At 31.3% G+C, this 10333-nt stretch overlaps 1 protein-coding gene across 1 annotated transcript in view; it reads right to left on the minus strand.

Moving 5' to 3' along the window:
• Window positions 1-9049: 9049 nt before the first annotated feature.
• The window catches only part of LOC125811525 (multiple organellar RNA editing factor 8, chloroplastic/mitochondrial-like), an 80400-nt gene continuing 79116 nt past the window's right edge, over window positions 9050-10333 (minus strand). Inside the window, exon 5 of the transcript XR_007441921.1 lies at window positions 9050-9059. The gene's annotated coding sequence lies outside the window, so the exon portion shown is untranslated. The remainder of the gene's footprint in view (window positions 9060-10333) is intronic.

The raw sequence follows: 10333 nt of genomic DNA on the forward strand, positions 1-10333 counted from the left end.
TATTTTTATAGTTTCAGATTTGGAATCTTTAATTAAGAAGTTAGAAACGTAGATGGTCATTTAACTTTGAATAATGCGTGTTAAATTTTGAAGATAAGAGTTCAGGTAATATTTTTTTAAAAAAGTTACTCACGAGAAGTAAATGTACTATGTTTTTAGAAATATAATGACACAACAAATATGACCAAATAAAAAGTTAAAATAGATACAATATATCAATAGCCCTTAATTTCATCACTAAATTTTATTTAAATATTTGAATAACAATATGTATCAGTTCTTCAACACTTTAATACATGATAAAGTGTTCTTATTATACGCTTCGAACAAAAAATTATTGTACATTGTGTTACTTTACTCATTCTAAAATCTCATACATAGTCAACATTAAAAAATGTGATGTAGTGGATAATGCTACTCGTACCTAATTAGAGATTTCAAACTTAAACCTCTGATATGAATTTTTTTTTGACAGAAAACGTTTTTATCCAAATGAAACTTTACATGGTATAATTCAAATCAACGAAACTTCAACGCGAATATTGAACCCAAAAAAAATTCTCACACATACTTATTAAAGGTAAGAGCCTTTGATGCCCCACTGCTAGATTAAATGCCTTTGTGACCTCATCAATATTACTGCCACCTCTTTTTCTCTTTATGCTGCACCTGCTGCCTCTTGTGTACAGCCCACAAAGCACAAAATCATCAATCCAAAAACTCTTTTACCTTTTTCTCCTTTTAATAACAATCTAACATTAAAAGTTCAACGGTTGATTAATCTAAATTCATGATATATAAAGTAAAATAAAAATATGAAAGAAACTTTATCACAAACTTCTCTTTTTCCTATAAATTGAATTTTGATTAATGATAAGGAAATCTCATTCATCGCACTGCATCGTTTCATGGTTGTTTTACTTTTCCCTTCCAACGAGAATTGACCTAATTCAATTTTTATTTTTCTCTTTATTAATTTCATCATTTTTTTCTCCTGTCTCCTACTATTGTGTCCCACTTGATGTTTGTTGTCTAAAGATTTTTTTTTCTGTTCAACTTGTTAGATACAAGTTAGTAACTGTTTGATTAAGAGCTGAAAATAACATGATTTAAACTTCTTTCTTTGTTGATAATGACCCTTTAGAACATAAAAAATATTACTTTCATTATTTTACTTTATTTGTTCTATTTTGACTTGACATAAAATTAAGAAAATTAAAAAAAAAAATTGAATCTCGGGGGAGATTCACGTATCACTTGATACAGACGACTATTGTTTTTCCGTCGGACTACGGTCTTGACCTTCTACAAACACGAGTAGATAGGTGGTTAGAGGAGAGGGTTGGCTGAACCTGCCTTTTCAATCAATCTCCGGTTGCTCAGTGTTGCTATTAGTGCGAGTTGTAAGGAGTCTTGAACTCGAGTCAAAATAGAGCATTATTTCATTCTTGTAACTAAAACGGGTGCATCACAAGACCACAAGTTTCAAAAAATCTATTTTTCTTAAATTACATATCAAATAAAGCTACCTCACATAAAATTAAGACAAGAATATGTAACTTAAATTGAACAAGAAAATTGAGAAGTGATGGGACCTAGCAAAGATAAAAGCAATTGGAAGGATATTGAGAGAGCCATAATATAATTAAATTTTTATGAACAAATAAAGAATTGAAGTGTGATTGACATATTGTAATGTTCCCTCCTTTGCAAAATTAGTAGCTATCACCAAAGAGAGGGACGTGACATCTTGCCCACGTTACATAAATGGGATTATGGATTTTTGCAATGATAATATCTACGTGTGTCTAATATAAGCATTAGTGTTTGTTTTCACAAATTTGACGCAAACTCATAACCTATAGATCATACAAAGATAGCTTTAATCATATTAAAAAATTTCTAGCAACTTTGAAATCTATCCTCAACTGGTAGATATTATTACTTATATGGATCATTATCTTACATTAATTCCAGATAGTTATTGGTCTTTCTAGATAACTTTCTTTTATTTGATCTTTAAGTCTATCAAATTCTCTTGTAACATTTTCACATTTCATAGTTTCACATCTACAAATTAGTGCATCTAAAGGTCGGTAGAGCATGTTATGTGCACACATCTATCTTAACATTTACATGTCATACTCTTATTGGTTCTCTTTCACTTTTGTCTTGTTTTTATGTCTGCATTCCATCTAGAGGTGTACAAAATCGAACCAAAAACCGAACTAAACTGCAAATCGAGAAAAAAAAACCGACTAGTGGTTGGTTTGACTTGGTTTGGTATTGAAAAAAAACCCCCGACTATATTTGGGTTGGTTTGGTTTTAACTAAAAAAAATCAACCCGACATTATATATATAATTTTAAAATTTTATTTATACATAAAAATATTTACTTTGATATACTTTTTAAATATTTCTTATACTTTTTCATAGTTTTTATCTTTTAATATATTATTATTTCAAGTTTGAAACTTAGAATTTTAAATGGTTCAATAAAGATTATAGTCCACAAATATTGATAATTATAATAAAGCTTAAATCAAAATTAAATTAATACTAAATGAAAAAAATAATCAATTCAACACTAAGAATGACAATAATATTGAATATTTGTTCTATGGTTTTACATTGGTTTCAAATACATAAATCTAATTTTATTTCCTTTAATATTTAGTCATGTAACTAATACTTATTAAATTTATTTTAGCATGATTTAGTACTTTTAAATTATGATCATTTTCATTATGACTTGTTAATTTGCAATATTTGTTTTACGCGATTTCATTATTATTATTATTATTATTATTATTATTATTATTATTTTTTGTTGGATATTTTAGTATCATTACTCATATAATATTTTGTGTTATTTTCTTAAGAAACACCTTAGATAGTTGTATTTTGGTAGGACTAAAGAAATATTTTAAGTACAAGTAAATTATATGTTTGTATGAATACTTTTCCAGAAAAAACCCGAAGTTGAAAAACCTGAGTTTTATTGGTTTGATTTGGTTTATAGATTTAAAAATCCGACACAAATAATTTGATTTGATATTTAAAAAACCCGAACCAACCCTAATTCCAACACTTTTTCCTAGATTTTAATCATATGACTCACAGATTTAATATCATGATAGTTCACATAACTTTGAATAACTCATTTGTTCTTATAAATCAAACTCAGGATACTCTTTCTTCACTCATCAAACATTCTACCACTTCTTAATACTACTATATCATTTAATATATAACTTGGTTTGTCATTTCATTATATTCCTATATCTCCAAGAAACTTCCAAATTAATATTTATAAGGATATATAATATCAGGACCACAAGCTTTATATATTTTTCATAATATCATTTATCTATATCGATCCAATTCTACAAGTGCATCTAAAGTTTCTATTGACATGCGGAAGTCTTAAAAAATGTTATTCTCCTTGTTTGAGTTGAATAATTTGTCAAAATAGTTTTTCTATCTCTTATTGATCTCATTATCTCTTGTCAATATTTGTTAACTTGATTTAAATTCTAACATTTCCTTTAATAGGATGTCTCCATCTCCTTTTAAGTTGCAATTAAGTTTCATTACTATAGTTTTCCTTAATCTACTCTTAAGGATATCTAAAATTAATGATTATTTTTGACCTCGATATTCTCCTTTTTAGGTTCATATTCTTGGTGAATGGTAAATATGTCATGTCTTTTCTAATCATCTCTTATCAATACTTCTTCGGTCCACCTCTACTTCTCTTCATATCTACCATATCCAACCTATTAGAAATTACAATTCACTAGAAAGTTAAAAAAATTCACACTGAAAAATACTACTTCTCTTATTATTTTTTTTTTTTTTGTTGTCTGCAAAAAAACTTTCTCAATAATACTATTCTAGAATAAAGAGCAAGAGGACAACAAAATAAATAAGGACTATGAAATGAATTGATTAGGCTCCTAAAATTATACCACCATGAGTTGTATTACACCACCTTTGATCCTTATTAATTAAATGTTTCAAATTTGAACTTCTAACCAAAAAAAAAAAAAAAAGTTAAAAGCGTCAGCCCCCTATAATGAATTTTATATACATAAATTTTTAAATTTAATCGATTTTCAATATAGATATTAAATATTGGGTGGAAAGTCAATACAAATTCTTAAAATTATCACCCACACGCCATACTAATCAAATAATTCAACAGAATCGTCCTTTTTGATCTTCGTTTATTTATTTTATAATTATTATAGTATGTCTGTCCTTTTTTTTAAATTTAAAAACAAAAGATGTTGCATTATTTAGCTTCTAAATGATATTGCTAATTTAACTATTAATAAGCCGGCTGTGATTAATAATTTAATTGTACATGACCAAATTTATTTTTTCTTTTTGCGGCTATTAATTCTTTCTTATGATTATATAAATCCTTTTTTTTTTTGTTTCGTTTTTAAAATCCAAAAATGGCACTATAATTATGATAGAGACGAGTCAACCCACAAAACTTGAGGTAAATTAATTTAATTTGCAGTGACAAGGATCCCCAAAAGATTTGTACCGTTACAGAAATATAATTTTATTAGTAGATAATTTACATTTGTTTTCTTCTGTTATTGATTAATTTTGATTTTGGTCATGTTGATTGAGTACATTTAACGTCCAATTAATTAAAATATATATCCTTGGTCATTTTATATAGGAAATTATGGAATTTAAAACATTATAATTCGTCACAACTACTCGAGGACTAACACTATAACAAATAATTTTTTTTGGCAATTATTTAGCAATAATAATATTATTTAGGGATAATAATAAATATGAATATTTATAATCAATAGTATTCCATGTAAAAAATACCGCTAAAGACTTATTAAGCAACTTTAAATGCAATAACTTTAACTCAATTACCGCTAAATATTTTTGCTCCAATATTACAATATCTATTGCCACTAATGTTTTTTTTTTTAATTGTAGTAGTACTAATGCCATTTTTTTTAATTGTTCAACTTCATTTTTTTTTATATATATTAATTCCATCAAATATCATCCAAACGTCTACTTCATTCTATAAGTAATACTTCAGACTGTCTTCTTTTATTCTATAAATAACTTGTCTTATTTAAAAATAAAATTAATGAAATTGAAAAGGACAAGACTTTGAGGTACAACAACATGGAGGTGTCAAAGACAAAAATCCAAGCGTTGAGTTGCTTTCAACATATATGCAATGATTAATGAACTTGTCGAGATATTATGATTCTTAATTAATTAAGTTTTAAATTGCTAATTAATCAGGATACACAATTAATACTTCATTAGTGTCAAATTATCTATCGTGATTCTTAAAAATAATTATCTCAAATTATTTGTCAATTTAGAAGCTCAATATATATATATATATATATATTTATTTATTTATTTTTATTTTTTATTTTTTAATTTTAATTAATACTCCATAATTGTTTTTGTAGAATATAGACATTTTAGTTATGAGGTGATAGACACATAAATAGAGTAACGAAGAGATATTGTTTGAAATATATATAAATAAGGGTAAAACAATTAAAATTCCTCATAATTACTGTTTTTTAAGGAATATGTAAAAAAAATATGATAGATAATTTGAAACGAAGTAAGTAATTAAATGTTCCCTTTTTTTTCATGAATTTATATTGCGCATTTTCATTAATTAGTAGTTAGTACGTTCAAGACAGCAAAGAATTGAATGAAAATGTTTCTTTCTTGCATAGACTGACATGTTATTGGGCCCAAAAATCTCAATTTCTTTTGTAGAAAATCAATTGTCTTGGCCCTATGTATTTCATGGTTTGTCCATTGAATTTTCCTGACAAAGATTTACCCCCTGGAAAGTTTGATTTATTCGGATCGATGCAAGAGCCTAACTATATTATCAGAATTTGAATTGTCTATTTGAAAAAGATTGACCTCTTTACAAGTTAAAAATTGTTACGACCTTAAATCGTAATTAAATCAGAGTACCTTTTTCATAGAATTTGAACTTTATATAATAAATTATACAAGATGTAGTTTGTTCCAAAAAAAAAAGGAGACAAAGATTTAAGATATAGTTTGTTTCGTACATCTACCAGGTAGATTTCCCCCAACGCAATCCACAAAAAAATCAGAAATTTCTTGGTGGATAACTCCAACAACTCAGCAACAGTGAGGAATTGAGTTTCTTGTCTGGTTGATCTAATTAATAGCTAGGAGGCAATACATACCAAAATGTGCGAAGATTTTTTATCCGTGCAAAATTTGGTCTTTTATTCATGCCTTTGCAAAACAAGGAAAAGGAAAAAAGAGTTACATCTCCACGAGCAAAGCCCAACCCAAACTAGTCCATTACTAAAATAAGAAAAATAACCAACATAAACGAGTAAAACACAGGCCCAACCCAATCCGGATAAGGATATATATCTATTCCAGGGTAGGGTTTCTAATTAGTCCCCCTTCACTCCTCTTTGTACCTTCGCCGCTTTCTCTTCCTCTTTCCTTGATTTCCATTTCTTCACCTGAGGATGTTGCCTCCTTGGACCAATCCGGCTTTTCGCCTACTCTTATATGAATTAACAACGTGATGTTGATGTTCTTCCAACTGATTGCTGATGAAACAACTAACAAGAGTAAGTATCTTGTTATTTGTTCATTTCTTCTTTCCGACGTCATTGTTCTTTTTCAGTTGTGTTCTCAGGTTTCATCGGTTGTGTTTGTTGTTTTTTTGCTGTTGGATCTTGTATAAAAGAGGAAAGCCTTTTCATTTGGTAAGTCCTCTTGCTTATTTTCCTTCTTTTCCTTTTCCTCTGGTATCTGCTCACTATCTTCCTGCAGGTGGTCACGCGATAAAGTGCAAGGGTAGCTCTTCCCTGCCGCACTTTAAGAGTGTTGTTGGATTCCTCTAGGTTTAAAAGTTTCAATCCTGACTCCAAATCCTTCATTTTGCCAAGTCCTTTTTGTTGGCTGAAATAACATTACTTAATAACATTTCGCCTTTTTTGTTGCCTTATAGGTTTTTGTAATTATGTTGCTTGTGGAAAACTTTATGTTGTAGCCTTTCCTTGCCCCCTATCCCCTTAACGGTGATATTCTTAAGTATGAGTAAAACCCCCGCTCCTATGCAATAGCTCACAAATCACATAGGAGAGGTAACCCGCACTAGGCAAGCCTGGTGCGACGAGCTCGACCTAGAAGGCAAACCCCTTGCTTTCACTGGCAAGGGGTTTTGAACTTGAGACCTCCAACATGGAAGTCCCAAGCTCAAACCACTGGGCCACCACGAAGGGTTTTCCTTCTAGCACTTTGTACCTTAATTAACATTGAGTTAGTCTGAATAATAATTTGTTTTGCAATGCTTGCATGCCTCTAATATTGCCTTAACTTTTGTGACTGTATTTGTCACGACCCAAGCCTAGGGCCTAGACGTGACCGGCGAATGGGGAACCCGAAGGAACCCCAAACAAGTCTCATAGCATATCATTACACATCCTTGGTCGCGGAAGCAATTAAAATGACCATAAGCGATAAGCATAATCAAGGGGAAGTTGGGACTAAGGAAGCAAGAGAAAAAGAGAATGATACATAAATGCCATAGATGAGTCAAGCTCAAGCATAATACACAACTTGTCTAACACCACCTCTAAACATGGTTACTTAGCGGGGGCCAAGACAAACTACCGGGCTCACCCTCATAGTCAACACATAATTAAAAAGGAAAAGTCGTATACATAGCAAGAGTTCATAAGCAACGTCCCCAGAATGAAGGACTCACCAATAACCTCGATAGAAAATTGTATTAGCCACGCGGAGGAGGATGGTCAAGCAGTGCTCCGGTCCCTACATGGTGACATCATGTAGGCATAAAGTATGCATTAGTACGTTTGAATGTACTAAGTATATGAGATGCAATGCAATGTAACAATAGATGGACATCATAGGCAAAATGCATAATCATACTCGATAGATAGCATATTAATGAGATGATATGTATAATGATGCTTACATAAAAAATCATATTTAGTGGGGCGTAGTACATGTGTGGCGAGTGACCATCAATATAGTATTTCCAAGGCCTACCACCCCCTTGGAGAGGCGAAAGAGGTACAAACCCCTTAATGTGGTTACCCGGGCGCCTACCACCCCCGAGCTAGGGACCAAGGTACAAACCCCTCGATATGGTTATACGGGCCTACTACCCCCGTACTAGGCAACCAAGGTACCAACCCCGCGATACGGTTACCCGGGCCTACAACCCCTCCGAGCTAGGCTTGGTCGACTCACAACACTTATATAGAGAAAATTATATACATGTGTCCATTTCATCATCATTTCAGTCATTATATAACCATCCGACTCATAGGACGTACATTGGACCTTCCATTTTCTAAGAATTCTATAAATGAGCATTTTATCAAACACATGGTGGGCTACTGTTCATGTAAATAAAATCATGTATTTCAAGAGTACTAAGTCCAACCAATTCCAAAATCCATATAAATCAGCCCACCAACAACGTACATATATATATATATCAACCTTCATAATTTGATCGTGGAAGCATGAAAACCATAAACATGACATAATAATTTCATTTCATGATAATATGCAAAATAGACCATAATAGGGTGTGTAGTAGTAATTCCATACTTCAAGAGTTCATAAATAACCATAAGGACCCATAAACTTGAAGTAGAAATAGAGGATAAATGGTTGGACTTGTGGAAAGGAAGGTTTCCACAATCAAACCCACATACCTCAACTTTGGAGAATCCTTGATGAAGATTGGAATGGAGAATTGAAGCTTGAGATTGAGTCTTGAATTCGGAATTAGAGCTTGAGATGTTTGAATTTGGTTGAGGATCTTGGTGGAATTTTGGAGAGGGCTTAGAGAGTGTTTTTTGAAGTTAAAAATGACTAAGTATGGGACATATCCCCTTTTTATAAAAAACGTCCCCAACACTTAGCCTCAAAAAAGAAAAAAATAGCTCACTGGAAATTGCAAATCTGCACAGACAAGTTTTACGAAAATGGTCATAACTCCCTCATCCTAACTCGGAATGAGGTGAAACCAAGTGCGTTGGAAAGATAACTCAAAGAGCTTTAATTTAATAGGTTGTGGCCCTTCCAATTCCTTGTGTTCTAAGAGATATGCCCCTTTAAAGTTGACCCTCCAAATCACATTTTTTGCGATTTTCTAATTTTGATACGGTTGCTCTAAAATTCGGGTTAGACCCATTTCCCACTCAATTTGACCCCATGAATAAGAATATGAAGTCGAATTTCCGAAATCATGCACAGATTTTGAGATATATGGAAATTACAATTATATGTGTTTTCCGAAGCACATTTTCGGGCATTTTTGGGGTCTTTTCAGTATTGGTAGTGTTCTGTATGCTTGCTCCTTCCGCATATTCAATATCACCCATATCATTCCTCAAACAAAAGACATAGAAACTGAGACCCGAATTTCTCCGAAAAGATTCATCCGTATTGTATTTCACCCATCCATTTAGTGGGAATTCTCATAAGACTCTCTTTGCCCTTATTTTAGGTCTGTAATTTGTCCATTCGATCAGCATATCAAACCAATTAACATGACATGACATGCATGATTTCCTTAGTCTTACCAGCATATACATATTTCTAGTGATATTGTGAATAATTCGTGCTACTGATATCTTCTCCCCTTTATGTTTCATCCAGTTTCTCTTTTTCCATAATTCTCATATTACAAACTGGGTAAAACTCTAAAGAAAGGTCTCATATTCTTCCTAACATCTGTCCCCTACCATAGCATTATAACTTCCCTTAATTGAAGGTCCTCCATGTTTAGACCAACAAAAGAGCAAAAATAAGATCAAATCCTGTTAGCTGAATCAGATTATAGAAACACATGAGCTAGTGTCTCTTGTTGAGGACTTCCATAATACCAACATTTGAATAATCCCTCTAAACCCATCAAAATATGCGAAGAACAAAGGGGAATAAAAGTATATAACCAATCTACCCTTCTGTACAACTTATTCACATTACTAAGGCAGTTGAATGTATTGAGGAAGTGCACGTTTTTGAGACCTTAGTTGAAATGCATAGGTTATTCAACCTATGAGCATGGTACCGCTATCCATATACATTATAACTAATTTTAACTATTTATAATATTACAATGTTTGAAAGGGTAGTTAGATGAACCCCTAAAGCTCTAGCTCCACCTTTAGTACAAGAATAAAAAAAAATATGACAAAAAGTAAATATAACCTTATTATGATAAAACATGGATAAATATGATCTTTTTCCGATAAAAAAGAATAAATG

The sequence above is a fragment of the Solanum verrucosum genome, unplaced genomic scaffold (genome assembly GCF_900185275.1).
Source record: "Solanum verrucosum unplaced genomic scaffold, falcon-dt-bn FXZP01000238.1, whole genome shotgun sequence".
Lineage (NCBI taxonomy): Eukaryota > Viridiplantae > Streptophyta > Magnoliopsida > Solanales > Solanaceae > Solanum > Solanum verrucosum.